At 44.5% G+C, this 17,446-nt stretch overlaps 1 protein-coding gene and 1 non-coding gene across 2 annotated transcripts in view; both read right to left on the bottom strand.

Annotated features, from left to right (window-relative positions):
- The window catches only part of LOC126234528 (lachesin-like), a 344,777-nt gene that overhangs the window by 299,038 nt on the left and 28,293 nt on the right, over window positions 1-17,446 (bottom strand). The gene's annotated exons all lie outside the window — the stretch shown is intronic.
- On the bottom strand, window positions 2,056-2,130 carry Trnat-ugu (transfer RNA threonine (anticodon UGU)). The gene has a single exon. It is a non-coding gene; the product is annotated as a tRNA-Thr (tRNA).

Here is a 17,446-nt window from a genome sequence, read left to right as displayed (position 1 = left end):
CAAGGACAGCTCTCCGGTCAATACCTACGCCGATTCTAGCGTGGTCTTCTGCAGAAACATGTGTCTTGATGGGTGTAACGCCACTTGGGAATTTGGTAGTGTAGTATTTTGTTTGTTATTTGTAGTGGACTGTTAAGGCAGCCAGTGCACAGTGAAGTAGCCGAAAGGGCACGCGTCAACTCACGCCGTCTGGCGTTAAGTCTGGAACAGGATACGTGATGAATGTGATAAAGAAAAGAACGTAGCTACTAGAACACTTAACTTTTATATCGCCCTTTGGTATACAGCATTCTTGATGATACAAGTGAGACTATCTTGAGATACATGCAATGGTACAAATGGCGCCTTGCTAGGTCGTAGCCATTAACTTAGCTGAAGGCTATTCTAACTGTCTCTCGGCAAATGAGAGAAAGGCTTCGTACGTGTAGTCGCTAGCAATGTCGTCCGTACAACTGGGGCGAGTGCTCGTACGTCTCTCTAGACCTGCCGTGTGGTGGCGCTCGGTCTACGATCACACAGTGGCGACACGCGGGTCCGACATGTACTAATGGACCGCGGCCGATTTAAGCTACCATCTAGCAAGTGTGGTGTCTGGCGGCGACATCACATTATTATTTCTTTTCATTGTCTTGTAACTTTCATCTGGCTTTTGCACCACAAGAACACTTGTGTTTCTTGTTGTTCTTGCGTTTGGAAATTAGTGCACTCCAAAAAGGCGTTTTAGTTAAATAAAGTGTGTTGAAACTTGAATGTTAGTTCTTTCCTGCCGAACGCAGGACACTACACTTGCAGCTTCTGGCTTGAAAGCACCTATTAGAGAAAGGAACATTTCGACGCACTTACTGGGAGCAGACTGCTGGGCCCATAAATTGTGGGGAGACAATGTGTTCCGTAGACGAGGCCGAAGAACGACCTACCTGTGAGGCGCTCCTTGCCATTGCAGAGGCCGGGGGCGCGAGAGAAATTTAGGTCGCCCAGCCAACGCATTATGACAGCGCCGTAAACGCTCTTTGTGAACAGACATGGCGGTCATAAAAATTCACGACTTTCCATGTCCACTGTGGACAGGAGGAAGCCATCAGATGGTGTCGTCCCTCAGCCTGTAGAGTTTTATGGGAAGCCTCAGGGCGTCAAAACAATTTGAGAAGGAACGCAACATTTATGGCGGTGGTGAAATGATCTATGTTGAAACACAAAAGCACTTCTCTAGGTTGATCCTGGGCCCCAGATCGGACACACGGTAACGTTCAGGCCGCCCAGGTAATGATCTCCAAGAAAAAGTGTTTTTCACTTTAGAGCTTTATGGAAAATCTAGATAACATTCTGCCTAAAGCGACCATGAAAAAAAAAAGTTGGGAGCGCAAGGTCTCCTTCTGTTTGCACGGGAATTTGCGAGTCAGGGATTGGCCGCTTCTCCTGAAAAGAGGGAAAAGTTGTTAACTTTGATTAGAATTGGCAGATGAGTAGAGCAGATGAGTTGAGCAGATGAGTTAGAGGGGAGACATGGAGTTCGTGGAGTCTTTCGATTATCACGAAACCTTTGTGGGGTAAATGATGACTAACTGACAACCTCAGCTGCCGACAGGTGTTGTTGATATACCTCGATGTGAACAGCTGAAAATGTCTGCCCCGACCGGGACTCGAACCCGGGATCTCCTGCTTACATGGCAGACGCTATATCCATCTGAGCCATCGAGGACACAGATGAATAGAGCTACTGCAGGGACTTATCCCTTGCACGATTCCCGTGAGACTCACATTCCCAACTGTCCACAATTCTACATATGTATTTTACCTTATAGACATTTGCCCACCCACTCAATACTCGCGCACGCTTTGGCGATTACCGTAAGAGTTTGGGCAACCTGTGCGCAGACGAAGGTCAATGGCTGGGTAGCCTTTAGCTATATATACGAAGATAGTAACTTGTTCTCGAAAGAACAGTTACTGTTGATGACCATGCAGCTGTTCCCTGAAATAAATGATGACTAACTGACAACCTCAGCTGCCGACATGTGTTGTTGATATACCTCGATGTGAACAGCTGAAAATGTGTGCCCCGACCGGGACTTGAACCCGGGATCTCCTGCTTACATGGCAGACGCTCTATCCATCTGAGCCACCGAGGGCACAGATGAATAGCGCGACTGCAGGGACTTATCCCTTGCACGCTTCCCGCATATCAACAACACCTGTCGGCAGCTGAGGTTGCCAATTAGTCATCATTTATTTCAGGGAAAAGCTGCATGGTCATCAACAGTAACTGTTCTTTCGAGAACAAGTTACTGTCTTCGTATATATAGTTAAAGGCTACCCAGCCATGACCTTCGTCTGAGCAAATGCGCACAGGTTGTCCAAACTCTTACGGGAATCGCCAAAGCGTGCGCGAGTAATGAGTGGGTGGGCAAATGCCTATAAGGTACAATACATATGTAGAATTGTGGACAGTTGGGAATGTGAGTCTCACGGGAAGCGTGCAAGTGAAAAGTCCCTGCAGTCGCGCTATTCATCTGTGTCCTCGGTGGCTCAGATGGATAGTGCGTCTGCCATGTAAGCAGGAGATCCCGGGTTCGAGTCCCGGTCGGGGCACACATTTTCAGCTGTTCACATCGAGGTGTATCAACAACACCTGTCGGCAGCTGAGGTTGTCAGTTAGTCATCATTTATTTCAGGGAAAAGCTGCATGGTCATCAACAATAACTATTCTTTCGAGAACAAGTTACTGTCTTCGTATACCTTTGTGGGGGTTGTGAGAGTTTACCGCGGTTCGATGGAAAGTGGACGTAGTGAGAAGAGGAGATACTTGGTCATTCGATTCATAATCCTGTCTGGATTGGGTTTCCTGATACAGACTCCTGTCTGGAATCAATTTTCTGGTTCACACTCCAATCTGGAATGTGAGTGGGATGTACTTGGGATACTTGTTCTAAGCGTGACTCCGCACTAGCGCTGGTGTTGACTGGGGAGCCTATGGTGAAGGTTTAGCTATAGGGTTTAAATGTTTCGGCAGTTCAGACCACAGTCATCTCGGACAGCTCACTGTGCCGAGGGCAACCTTATTCATGGGAGGTCTGCTGCTTTGACGTTTGATCTCCTTGTGCACACTGTTGTAAAAGTGGGTCAAATTGGCCCACGGTTTGACAGGCGAACGGGAGTGTTAGATGTTGGAATCTACCGAGATATCAGCGCTGCGCTGCGATTTAGAGGGTAATAGCGATCCGCCTAGCAGATCGGCTGGCGCGAATTTGCATATTTCGTGCCTGCTCTGAAGATCTTGAACCACAACCGTCACCTGTGACAGCGTCACACATCGAGAAAGGGAGTACTGTATTGCTACTCCTGCTTGTTCTCACCTACACCAACGTACTACAGCTTCTGTGTACAATAAAGAGGAGCGGGTGGTCAGTTAGTGGTACCAGCAGCACCCTACGACACACACCGTCAGGTAGCTTGCGCAGTACTGATGTAAGTGTTGATTACTGTTACCTAAACATCGGTAAAATATCGATTAATCGATAGCATGTGTATTGTAGTTACTATCGATAGCCTTGCATAATTATCGATAGTTGTAACGTTTATAATTCTTCTTTAATATACGCTCGAAAATTTTCCGATCCTATTACATCCGTGGCGTGTGTAGTAAAGAGGGAAAAAAGATTGCACGGTGGTATTTAGCCAGCCTCAAATATTGTGCCGCCGTGGCTTATCTAAGCTGCTTATAAACATATGTTGTTAATAGACTTACTGCTGTGGTGGAGGGTACGTGTGAGAGGGAATTCTCTTGTTTGTCTTCCAGTGATAACAACCCGAGATCGTGCGCATCTCGTACCGATCAGATGCTTATGGTAAAAGTTACACACGTAAATAAGATGGATTCATAAATGCGCGCTATAGAGGTGGTCAGCATCAAATGTGTGACCGTACTTGCTTCCAGCAAGGAATACAAAAGTACATAAAACTTGTAATACAACGCAGTTAGAGAGGAAAAAACTAACATTTTAAATATTTGTCAAGTGTTTGTGATTGTACAGCGTAATGGATTTTAAAATAAATATGATTATTATCGTTATGAATTAAACGCACTTGTGTTTCTGTGTCTACATTGTACTTAGAAGTGGTTTCAGTTGTACATGTTAATGTATAAGGCGATTCGAAACCACAAAATATCGATTCAATCCTAAGCCACTGCCTCACGTTTGGTTTTGTAGAAGCACAAATATCGTTAAAACGTTGGTTACCCGTGTTGTGTTCGAATAGAGGAGCTTGTTCCTTCGAGGACGCACCAGTTCCCGGAAAACCGGCTATAGTAAAGGTACAACCTGTCGAGTGTCAAGTTTTTTATTTGTATTGTGACTGCACATAATCATTAAATTTACAGCTGTATTTACATACTATCCGCTTTCACAGTATTTCATTGCATATTAATAAGTCATTCTGGCAAAATGTGATTGTATGAGAAACAAAACTAACGCCTTCATGCCATGAGTTGATGGTGAAAGTCCAGGAGGGTTTTGGTTGAAACTCCTAATCCTGTAGACATTTCTTAAGCTCTAGCCGGTTAATGATTGTTTGAAACTTGTGAAGCCGGTGAATTAGCTCACCATTATTTTTACATCCTGCTGAGATCTGATTAATAATTCTTCGAGAGTCTCGAGGAAGAATGCTGCCCCTGAGCCTCAAGGAAGAATGCTGTCCCTATAGCTTCTGGCTCTTCGGGGTATCGTGAGAGGTGATTTCGCATTGTGTCAACAATGGTTTCTTCGTCATTCATTTCGTTATTTAAACGTCACACCACCTTAGTATTATTCGTCTTCACAGAGCTATTGTGCCGCATTGTTGAATCGCTGTCGTTGACAGTTGTGAGACAAAGAAGACAGTGCCCAATCGACGTATCCCGATTCATGCCGACATGAAACAATCAGTTTAATGCGCCATCCACAGCCCTGTTGGCCGAGGAAATCCTCCGCTTCCAAGACTGCTTTGCAGAAATAGAGTGTTTTGTTATTGTTTTGAAAGTGAATCGTAAAAATCAATCATTTGCGTGGGATTTTTTGAAGAAAGTGGGGGGGGGGGGGGGGGAATAATAATCAGTTTGTGAATTTTAGCATCTGCGATAAGGAATATGTAAGTATTCAGGAAATACAACTAATTTAAGAGACCGCTTAAGAAGAAAGGATGAAGAAAAACTAGAGAACCATAGATTAGTAACGGAACTGAGGGGAGAGGGATCAACTAGTGAGTTAGAAAAGTGCGAGACGTGCAACAACAAAAAAAATCGAGGAGCTCTACAAAAAATCATTTTAATAGAAGTCAGTTGTACGTCGCCAGTTCAGAAGTAAAGAAAGAACGACATCGTGTCAATTGTGTTCTTCTTACTGACACTGCCAGCCTTAACAAATCAACAGGCTGAATTTATTTTCTTATCATTACTACGAACAAGTAAGACATTTGAACGTGGATGTCCCTGTAATGAGCTTTCTCAAAATTCTCAAAACTTTGTTACTGCCACCCACCGTTCATAGCACGCTGCCCAACATTTACACTTGAGAGGTGCATTTCAAGTTTGTATGATAACAAGTAACAAGTGATAAATGAATGCGAACTGCAACACCATCTGTACCAAAATTAATACAGCATCGCAAAATCAACTGGTTGTGACTTTCTATTACTGTGTTGCTATCTTCTGAGTGTATAAACAACGTGCTTTGGTGTGCAATTTACACAGAAGTGCTTCCACTGTGTTAGCGAATCGGAAGTGAATTAAAACTCCTGGTACTTATAACATGGCATCAATATTAATGCCTACCTTCCGCCAAAATAGGCTACCATACAAAGTTTTAAATGCAGGCCATATTAATCGAAATGGAATTTTTCAATGTTAATTGAAAACTCTCAGCTATTGTGCAATGTAAGCTGTTGTTACGAACTTACAGCGTCTGCAGGTGAAAAATTTCTCAGTGCAACTTATGACGGAGCCACAACTATTTATTTTTATTTCACCCAGATTTTTCCACTGCATCTACTTAACAGTACCTACAAGACTGTTTCAGAGTCGAAATATTTTCCGAAATTTTATCAAAAACAAAGGCTATTGTGACTTTCTTTCATAACTCTAGTCATTGACAAACAGCGCAATACTCAAAAAAGAGCAAACAGAAAAGCGCTGAAACTGATACAAGAGGTGCCGACTGGATGGAACAGCTCATACTACATGCTCAAAAGGATTTTAGAAGCACAAAGCGAGCTTTCGAGTTCAAATAATGAAAGTTCAAAAGCACCGCCTTCCCTTACAGATAGAAAATTACTTAGCTATACAAGAGGAAATAGGGTTTCTTTAACCTGATGTAGCAACAACGACAATCTCAAGGGAGTCATACCTCACTGCTTCCTTAATTATACCTCTTATACGAGGCATTTCCGCAAAGTTGCAGACTTGGAAAGCACCTTAACAGCTGATGAAGCCAAAGTGTTCAGGATTCGATGATTGAATAAGTCAATGAAATACTGAAATCATTTAAAACATGGGCTGTTAATATGCTTACGACATTATTAGATCCTGGGTTTAAAAACATGGTTTCAGGACATTTCAAGGTGCAGACAACGCTGCACAATTACTTCAGAAAGAGTATGCTGCTATCATCACATCAATACCAAGAATAAGACCTGAAACAGAAGCATCAGTGAGCAGCGCTATTACATGTACTGCTACGTCCACCAGCTTGAAATCGCATGATGTACTTTTTTTTTGTCCAATCGACAACAGAGTAACGTCGAAGTCGTTACGTCAGTCAGTGATTCCATAACTGACCTAAGTCAATATTTTAAAAAACCTGTCATACCAAGCATGTTTCAGTTTAAACACCTTACTTTATATAAAATAAAATTTGTTGTATTTTAAACAACAGACTAAACAGCAATAATTTAAGTACCTTACTTATTGTATAACAAAATTCGCATATGTTGTGTTGTTGTTTTTAATCAATAAACATTCTTAGAAAGCTATTATTCATTTAAAATAGTAGTAGAAAACAATCGATAGTTAATCGATATACCGATTGCTTTTAAAAAGGCTATCGGTAGTGTCGTATGTGTCACTTACAGATGTTTACAGTTACACTAGTGTAGATAGCACACTGGCTAGGTACTTGAAATATTCCTGCCTTTCTCAATAACATGTCAGCCCTCATCCATCCAGGAACGTATACATTTGTTGATGGCGGACCGAAAATCTTTCTAACTTCAGTTTTCTGGAGAATATTTCCTCACTCGAATTATACATTGCTCACAAAAGGAACATTTTGCTGATGTAATATCCTCCGAGTTTTGTTGCTGGGTTCTTGCTTTAAGCGTGGCCTGTTAGTCTGCTAGACGGAGTACCCGTTTTATGTGAGTGCCCTACGTGCAAATGTCTTCAGCACACTTATCGTCTGCGATGGCTGAAGACAGCTCGAAGACTGTGAATATGTTCTGTATGACGGTCCTATTGTAAACTGAATGACCGACAGCTATCATTCTTATGTCTGCGCACAACTTTCGAGAACGGCGTAGTCGGTAAATACGAACTAACAAAGTGCCTACGTTTCGCTGCTATATGTGAAATGGCTGCAAAGCTGAAACGAGTCATGAATTTTGATAAACTAATCCATAACCAAGACATTATTTTCTATATTTTAACACTGACTCTCCCGCAGGATATGTGAAGATGATCTGCAGAAACAAAACTGACCATTGCAAGTTGTATATCTGCAGTAGACACAGACAAAAATCACTTATGGTTCAAATGGCTCTGAGCACTATGCGACTTAACTTCTGAGGTCATCAGTCGCCTAGAACTTAGAACTAATTAAACCTAACTAACCTAAGGACATCACACACAACCATGCCCGAGGCAGGAATCGAACCTGCGACCGTAGCGGTCGCTCGGCTCCAGACTGTAGCGCCTAGAACCGCACGGCCACTCCGACCGGCTAAATCACTTATCTTCGGACCTTTACTATGAAGACCCACGGGAAACGATATAATGTCCCGACAGGGTGAAAGAGATGATGGGGAAGAGTTACCAATAATTCAGCAACCAGTATAGAACGTCTAGCAGGCGCATAAGAGTAGAAAGCCTCATGAAGAGGATGACATTGAATCCCAACTGCTGAAATGAGATGGAGATGCATTGTATCGTGACGTGGAAAATGATATTATTCAACTTAGAAAGGTCAGGGATTGATTCTGCTATTTCCAGGATTACTACTTTAATGTTTGGCATGCAATAACGGGAGCCACTCTGTGGAGAAAGCTGTGACAGTTTCAGCAATTTATTGCGTAAGAGAGACGTAAACGTGTATACAGCGCGAAGCGAAAAGATAAATAATAAGTACGAGCTTCTGCTAATCTCCTTGGCACTAACCTTCTTTTTTTTTTTTTTTTTTTTTTTTTTCACCGCGGCGCTAATGGGCTCCGTGAATGGGAGCTCTGTCGGGTCTGATGTTTTAGCTCCATTTACCGGAAGCGAAATCCCGGCAGTTGAAGGAGGGAGGAGGAAGGGAGGGAGTGGGGAAAGCTCTTTACACGGTCCGACAGCTGCGGGTAATGCAGTTAGGCCCGCCGCGTCACTGCCTGCGCAGACTGGCACTTCGTGACGTCACACTGCGTGAGGGCAATGCGCCCTGGCGCGCTGTCCAACGGCACTTCTCGTCCTGACAGTGTACTCCGAAATTAACTGAACCGCGGGACTGCTACGGTCGCAGGTTCGAATCCTGCCTCGGGCATGGGTGTATGTGATGTCCTTAGGTTAGTTAGGTTTAAGTAGTTCTAAGTTCTAGAGGACTTATGACCTAAGATGTTGAGTCCCATAGTGCTCAGAGCCATTTGAACCGAAATTAACTAGTGCTTTGTCAAAATAAAACTGCTGAGGACGGCAAACGTTTCGTTGTTTTTTTGATAAATCTACACTGTGTACGAGGACGTCCCGCTACGAATACATTGTTACAAATGTAGGCGAGATTGTAGAAGATTAGTGTTCCGATCAAAACAAATTGCAAAACGATTGTAAAAAAAATTGTTCAAATGGCTCTGAGCACTATGGGACTTAACAGCTGAGGTCATCAGTGCCCTAGAACTTGGAACTACTCAAACATTATGAATCACCTCGAAGGGAACGATCTATTGATACGCAATCAGCAGTGTTTCAGAAAACATCGTTCTTGTGCAACGCAGCTAGCTCTTTATTCGCACGAAGTAATGGCCGCTATCGACAGGGGATCTCAAGTTGATTCCGTATTTCTAGATTTCCGGAAAGCTTTTGACACCGTTCCTCACAAGCGACTTCTAACCAAGCTGCGGGCCTATGGGGTATCGTCTCAGTTGTGCGACTGGATTCGTGATTTCCAGTTAGGAAGGTCGCAGTTCGTAGTAATAGACGGCAAATCATCGAGTAAAATTGAAATGATATCAGTGTTCCCAAGGGATGCGTCCTGGGACCTCTGCTGTTCCTGATCTATATAAATGACATGGGTGACAATCTGAGCAGTTCTCTTAGGTTGTTCGCAGATGATGCTGTAATTTACCGTCTAGTAAGGTCATCCGAAGACCAGTATCAGTTGCAAAGCGATTTAGAAAAGATTGCTGTATGGTGTGGCAGGTGGCAGTTGACGCTAAATAACGAAAAGTGTGAGGTGATCCACATGAGTTCCAAAAGAAGTCCGTTTGAATTCGATTACTCGATAAATAGTACAATTCACAAGGCTGTCAATTCAACTAAGTACCTGGGTGTTAAAATTACGAACAACTTCAGTTGGAAAGGCCACATAGATAATATTGTGTGGAAGGCGAGCCAAAGGTTGCGTATCATTGGCAGGTCACTTAGAAGATGCAACAAGTCCACTAAAGAGACAGCTTGCACTACACTCGTTCGTCCTCTGTTAGAATATTGCTGTGAGGTGTGGGATCCTTACCAGGTGGGATTGACCCCATCGAAAGGGTGCAATAAAGGGTAGCTCGTTTTGCATTATCACGTAATAGGGGAGTGTGGCAGATATGATACGCGAGTTGGGATGGAAGTCATTAAAGCAAAGACGCTTTTCGTCGCAGCGAGATATCTTTACGAAATTTCAGTCACCAACTTTCTTTTCCGAATGCGAAAATATTTTGTCGAGCGCAACCTACATAGGTAGGAATGATCATCAAAATAAAATAAGAGATATCAGAGCTCGAACAGAAAGGTTTAGGTATTCGTTTTTCCCGCGCGCTGTTCAGGAGTGGAATGGTAGAGAGATAGTATGATTGTGGTTCGATGAACCCTCTGCCAATCACTTAAATGTGAATTGCAGAGTAATTATGTAGATGTAGATGTAGAAACCTAACTAACCTAAGGACATCACACACATACATGCCCGAGGCAGGATTCGAACCTGCGACCGTAGCGGTCTCGCGGTTTCAGACTGAAGCGCCTAGAACCACTTGGCCACACCGGCCGGCGAAAAACGATTTACAAAAGGTATCTGTATGGTGCGAAAGTTGTCAATTGACACTACGTAACGAAAAGTGAGAGGTCATCCACATGAGTCCTAAAAGGAATCCGTTAAACTTCGGTTACACAATAAATTAGTCAAATCTAAAGGCCGTGAATTCAACTAAATACCTCGGAATTACAATTACGAATAATTTAAATTCAAAGGAACACATAGAAAATGTTGTGGGGAAGCTAACCAAAGACTGCCCTTTATTTGCCGGACACTGAGATAATGTAAAGATCTACTAAGGAGACTCCCTACACTATGCTTGTCCGTCCTCTTTTAGAATACTGCTGCGCGGTGTGGGAGTCTTACCAGATAGGATTGACGAAGCTCATCGAAAAAGTTCAGTGAAAGGCAGTACGTTTTGTATTATCGTGAAATACTGGAGAGAGTGTCACTGAAATGATAGAAGATGTGGGGTGGACATCATTAAAAAAAGGATTCTTTTGCTGCGGAGGAATAGTCTCACGAAATTCGAATCACCAACTTTCTCCTCCGAATGCTAAAATATTTTGTTGACTCCAGCTTATTTTGGGAGAAACGACGACCATGATAAAATAAGGGAAATCAGAGCTCATACGGAAAGATATAGGTGTTCGTTCTTTCTGAGTGCTACACGAGATTGGAATAATAGAGAATTGTGGAGGTGGTTCGATGAACCTTCTGACAGGCACTTAAATGTGATTTGCGGAATTTCCACGCAGATGTAGTTGTAGAAATAATATCAGATCCTCCCCAAAATTCATTAATGTGGTGTACTAGGCATAACTGGAAGATGACGCACAATATCGCTTAACAACACGATCGATTAACTATCACAAATGTCACATTAGTACCTATTTAGCTGATATCACTACATAAATTTTATTGTTATAAGTAATGTGCTTGCTAATGCTTTTTGAAAATACCTCAGCAAATATGAACAAATACTCTTCCTGACGAGAGATAAATTAAGCTCCGATAGGGGACGAGGAAAGGAAATAAATGTTCAGGGGTTCAGATGTTACGTGATGTTATTTAAGGGAGTACGTATTGAGTCAAATGTACAAAGAACTTGGCAGTATATGGTCCCTTAACAGTATGACGCCGGCCGAAGTGGCCGAGCGGTTCTAGGCGCTATAGTCTGGAACAGCGCGACCGCTACGGTCGCAGGTTCGAATCCTGCATCGGGCATGGATGTGTGTGATGTTCTTAGGTTAGTTAGGTTTAAGTAGTACTAAGTTCTAGGGGACTGATGACCTCAAAAGTTAAGTCCCGTAATGCTCAAAGCCATTTGAACCATTTTTGAACAGTATGGCGTTGCACCCTCTCTCGCTATGATATATGCAGTGATCTGCTTGGGAAGGGTGTGATAAGGACTTTTATCCTATTCTGAGGCACACAACTCATACATAATGTGTTCCGATAGGGTAATAGGAGAAAATGACGGGTATATAACAATGTTTTTAAAATTTCTAAATCACATATACAGGGTAAAAAGTATTTAAACCGACCAACTCTGGGAGGTTGTAGGGGTCATCAAAACAAATATTTTTTCCTAATGTCATTTTTTTCCTATGAGGAATATTTGCCGGCCGAAGTGGCCGCGCGGTTCTGGCGCTGCAGTCTGGAACCGCGAGACCACTACGGTCGCAGGTTCGAATCCTGCCTCGGGCATAGATGTGTGTGATGTCCTTAGGTTAGTTAGGTTTAACTAGTTCTAAGTTCTAGGGGACTAATGACCTCAGTAGTTGAGTCCTATAGTGCTCAGAGCCATTTGAACCATTTTTGAGGAATATTTAAAGCGGTAGAGGAAGAGGTCTCTGGTCGCAAATTAATTAAACCAACAAACACTTTTCCATTTTTTATGACCAGGAGACAGCAAATTAACACAGCCCAATTTCAGTTACAGGAGAGTTTCAAAAATGCCTCCATTGACACGTAAACAAAGGTTACACCGTCGGATCATGTTCTGTCTGACACGGGCAAAAACCCCCGGAGTATCCTGAATTGTTCCTGCTGCTGCTACTGTCCGGGCAACCAGATCCTCTTCTGATGCAACAGGAGTTCCGTAAACAGGGTTGTGCATCTAGCCCCACACAAAAAAGTCCAGAGGGGACATATCTGGGGATCGAGCAGGCCATGGTAGAGGACAACCTCTTCCAATCCACGTTTCTGGGAACCGTCGGTCCAGGAATCGACGCACACGTCGACCGAGATGTGCCGGCGCCCCGTGATGTTGGAACCTCATGCGTTGTCTTGTAGGAAGCGGGACGTCTTTCAGCAATTCTGGCAAAGCTCTGTCGAGATAATTGTAATAGTGCCTGCCATTTAATGGCCTAGGTAGCAGATACGGCCCAATTAAGCAGTCCCCAACAACAGCGACCCACACATTAAAGAAGAACCGCACTGACTGAAGGATTCCGCTGCACATGCTGCAAGACAGCTTCCTCAAATAGCAGCGTTCTTACCGTGCGATGGCGTCCCTGTCCAGGTAATCTGCTAAATGACCCGGTCTCAAGCAGACGTGGGTACACAGCAGCAAAGGACGTATGATACGGGATACGGCGATTAGGATATTGTTGTTGATAAACCCGCTGTGCAGCTTGTCCGTTGTTGTGCGCTACGTGGTACACAGCAACCATATCAGTGTACGTGCTCCAGGTGTATCGCTCCATTAGTAAACAGAGACAATGCACTACTACGCTGGTGGACAGCAGTTGCCTACAACTGAAGAGCGTAATACGCCCTCTAACAACTAAAGCTCCTAATACGGCATTTAACAACTGACGAGCGTAGTACGGCCTCCACCGGTTTAAATAATCCTCATAGGAAAAAGTGACATTAGGGGAAAATATTTGTTTTGATGTCCCCTACAACCTCCCAGAGTTTGTCGGTTTAAATACTTTTCACCCTGTATGAGGAAGATGTTTTGCAGCAACCGACATGAAAACCTTCGAGCGCCCCTGACCAGGAATAGAACCATCGTAAATACAAGAGGTCGCTCTTTGTGTTCTAAATTTCGCACCCTGTACACCACCAGATCATGTACAAATTTAATCATGTATTGTTCTAGCTATGCTCCACAGCATATAAAATGTAATATCGTTATGTGCCATTCTACCTGGTAGTAGAATTTCACTAGCCAGCAGTGTAGGTTGACTACCGTTAGTAACAGCGTCGGGACGTACGTGTGACGTCAGTGTGAAGTGCAGCACGAGCTGACACTTTCTGCGGTCAGTGGGTCAGCGTCACAGCGGAGGGTGTAGGGTAGCAGGGTTGCAGGATCCGTTGCGGTGCCCGGGGCGGCCGGAACTTGTTCGTGGCCTGGGAGCGCGCAAGGCGCGGCGGCGCGGATAAAGTGGCAGTAGCGCGGCCGCACAGTGTCTGCTAACGGCCGTTACCGGGATTAACGGGATCAGCCGCCGGTTAACGGCCGCAGTGGCGCCTGCGGGGCCGGCTGCCCGCAGTACAAGGCGTGCAGGCTCAGGATGTCGCCGAGGCGCAACGAAATAAACACGTTACCGTCATCCGACCACGCACCGGCGTACGTGTACAGCCCGACCCCTTAGGATCACATTTCGACTCTCGACTGCGGAACCATAACATTTGTTGGAAGAGTTTAATTTGATCTTTCTTCCGTGTTGACTAACTTATGTTTATCAACTATATCCACTGTCGACGTATTGTAAATTTTGTAGCTATCTAAACTTGTCTTAAAACTCAGACTTTGAATCATAAAAACTACAGTGTCAAGGCGTAGAGCACTTTTCTTACGAGTATGTAATGATGATCTGTTTAGGTACAATATTGTCAATATTGCAATTTTGTCATATGATGACATGATGGAGACTGTGGCTGTTTTTTGAAGACAAATGTTGATGGTGTTGGGGCAGTTGTTCTCATTGTTTCCCACTGAATGGTCTTCTTCAGCAATATCGGCTGCAAATGCAGATTTAAGAACACATTGATGCTGTAAGACTTTGTAAATTGAACAAATCTGTTTGCAGCCCATATTGATGAAGAAAACAATTCAGTTGGAATCACTGAGGAGAAATTAAAAATTTTACATGTAACAGAAAAAGGAGCCACAATGAACACAGGGTGTTACCAAAAGGTACGGCCAAACTTTCAGGAAACATTCCTGACACACAGAGAAAGAAAATATGTTATGTGGACATGTGTCCGGAAACGCTTACTTTCCATGTTAGAGCTCATGTTATTACTTCTCTTCAAATCACATTAATCATGGAATGGAAACACATAACAACAGAATGTGCCAGCGTGACTTCAAACACTTTGTTACAGGAAATGTTCAAAATGTCCCTCGTTAGCAAGGATACATGCATCCACCCTCCGTCGCATGGAATCCCTCATGCGCTGATGCAGCCCTGGAGAGTGGCGTATTGTATCACAGGCGTACACAATACGAGCACGAAGAGTCTCTACATTTGCTACCGGGGTTGCGTAGACAAGAGCTTTCAAATGCCCCCATAAATGAAAGTCAGGAGAGTTGAGGTCAGGAGAGCGTGGAGGCCATGGAATTGGTCCGCCTCTACCAATCCATCGGTCACCGGATCTATTGTTGAGAAGAGTACGAACACTTCGACTGAAATGTGCAGGAGCTCCATCGTGCATGAACCACATGTTGTGTCGTACTTGTAAACGCACATGTTCTAGCAGCACAGGTTGAGTATCCCGTATGACATCATGATAACGTGCTCCATTGGGCGTAGGTGGAAGAACATGGGGCCCAATCAAGACATCACTAAAAATGCCTGCCCAAACGTTCACAGAAAATCTGTGTTGATGACGTGATTGCACAATTGCGTGTGGATTCTCGTCAGCCCACGCATGTTGATTGTGAAAATTTACAATTTGATCACGTTGGAATGAAGCCTCATCCGTAAAGAGAACATTTACACTGAAATGAGGATTGACACATTGTTGGATGAACCATTCGCAGAAGTGTACCCGTGGAGGCCAGTCAGCTGCTGATAGTGCCTGCACACGCTGTACAGGTACGGAAACAACTGGTTCTCCCGTAGCACACTCCATACAGTGACGTGGTCAACGTTACCTTGTACAGCAGCAACGTCTCTGACGCTGACATTAGGGTTATCGTCAACTGCACGAAGAATTGCCTTGTCCATTGCAGGTGTCCTCGTCGTTCTAGGTCTTCCCCAGTCGCGAGTCATAGGCTGGAATGTTCCGCGCTCCCTAAGACGCCTATCAATTGCTTCGAACGTCTACCTGTCGAGACACCTTCGATCTGGAAATCTGTCTCAATGCAAACGTACCACGCCACGGCTATTGCCCCGTGCTAATCCATACATCAAACGGGCATCTCCCAACTCCGCATTTGTAAACATTGCACTGACTGCAAAACCACGTTCGTGATGAACACTAACCTGTTGATGCTACGTACTCATGTGCTTGATGCTAGTACTGCAGAGCAATGAGTCGTATGTCAACACAAGCACCGAAGTCAACTTACCTTCCTTCAATTGGGCCAACTGGCGGTGAATCGAGGAAGTACAGTACATACTGACGAAACTAAAATGATCTCTAACATGGAAACTAAGCGTTTCCGGACACATGTCCACGTAACATCTTTTCTTTATTTGTGTGTGAGGAAAGTTTCCTGAAAGTATGACCGTACCTTTTTGTAACACCCTGTATATTAGAAGAAGAAGAAATACACACACACAAAAACAGCACCCCGGACTATATCCTTAATGAACAAACAGAGTTAGCTAACACCCCTCTCCTGAAAAATTTACATAAATTATTTTCCAACCTCCAAAGCAAATAATATTAGTACGCCTATTTGCAGATTAAGTAGCAAATTTATATATTACTACAATTCTCAGGATGCTAAATGTAATTAAACAATGTACTATTTTACCTATACAGTAATATATACACTCCTGGAAATTGAAATAAGAACACCGTGAATTCATTGTCCCAGGAAGGGGAAACTTTATTGACACATTCCTGGGGTCAGATACATCACATGATCACACTGACAGAACCACAGGCACATAGACACAGGCAACAGAGCATGCACAATGTCGGCACTAGTACAGTGTATATCCACCTTTTGCAGCAATGCAGGCTGCTATTCTCCCATGGAGACGATCGTAGAGATGCTGGATGTAGTCCTGTGGAACGGCTTGCCATGCCATTTCCACCTGGCGCCTCAGTTGGACCAGCGTTCGTGCTGGACGTGCAGACCGCGTGAGACGACGCTTCATCCAGTCCCAAACATGCTCAATGGGGGACAGATCCGGAGATCTTGCTGGCCAGGGTAGTTGACTTACACCTTCTAGAGCACGTTGGGTGGCACGGGATACATGCGGACGTGCATTGTCCTGTTGGAACAGCAAGTTCCCTTGCCGGTCTAGGAATGGTAGAACGATGGGTTCGATGACGGTTTGGATGTACCGTGCACTATTCAGTGTCCCCTCGACGATCACCAGTGGTGTACGGCCAGTGTAGGAGATCGCTCCCCACACCATGATGTCGGGTGTTGGCCCTGTGTGCCTCGGTCGTATGCAGTCCTGATTGTGGCGCTCACCTGCACGGCGCCGAACACGCATACGACCATCATTGGCACCAAGGCAGAAGCGACTCTCATCGCTGAAGACGACACGTCTCCATTCGTCCCTCCATTCACGCCTGTCGCGACACCACTGGAGGCGGGCTGCACGATGTTGGGGCGTGAACGGAAGACGGCCTAACGGTGTGTGGGACCGTAGCCCAGCTTCATGGAGGCGGTTGCGAATGGTCCTCGCCGATACCCCAGGAGCAACAGTGTCCCTAATTTGCTGGGAAGTGGCGGTGCGGTCCCCTACGGCACTGCGTAGGATCCTACGGTCTTGGCGTGCATCCGTGCGTCGCTGCGGTCCGGTCCCAGGTCGACGGGCACGTGCACCTTCCGCCGACCACCGGCGACA

This window comes from Schistocerca nitens, chromosome 1, assembly GCF_023898315.1.
Source record: "Schistocerca nitens isolate TAMUIC-IGC-003100 chromosome 1, iqSchNite1.1, whole genome shotgun sequence".
Lineage (NCBI taxonomy): Eukaryota > Metazoa > Arthropoda > Insecta > Orthoptera > Acrididae > Schistocerca > Schistocerca nitens.
Note: the sequence above shows the minus strand (reverse complement) of the source record. Positions and strands in the feature narration are given on the sequence as shown.